The 288-nt window shown below is 27.4% G+C and overlaps 1 protein-coding gene across 1 annotated transcript in view; it reads left to right on the forward strand.

The window, feature by feature from the left end:
* LOC119593150 (titin homolog) overlaps positions 1 to 147 on the forward strand; it is a gene marked incomplete in the record, with an annotated part of 49,773 nt that extends 49,626 nt beyond the window's left edge. The window contains 1 exon segment of the mRNA XM_037942115.1: positions 8 to 147.
* Positions 148 to 288: the final 141 nt, after the last annotated feature.

Genomic DNA, 288 nt, shown 5'->3' on the forward strand with positions numbered 1-288 from the left:
ACTCCTCGTCCTAAAAGGTTGTTGGCATATTGCTAAATAATCTCAATAACTTTGACATGCATTTCACCCTCATTTTTCTTATTCAAGTCTCAAAGACGTGTTATAGATATAAGTTGTATAATAATAAAAATACACTATATAAAGAAAGGTGCTATGTAATTATCCTCTGAAAAAATGTCTTGGCGATACATTATAAAAAGGAAAATTGTGTTGCAGTGTTTTCAAATTAATATACTTTGCAAAAGTATATTAATTTAAAAGTATATTAATCATCAACTATGAGGGAAA

This window comes from Penaeus monodon, chromosome 31 (assembly GCF_015228065.2).
Source record: "Penaeus monodon isolate SGIC_2016 chromosome 31, NSTDA_Pmon_1, whole genome shotgun sequence".
Lineage (NCBI taxonomy): Eukaryota > Metazoa > Arthropoda > Malacostraca > Decapoda > Penaeidae > Penaeus > Penaeus monodon.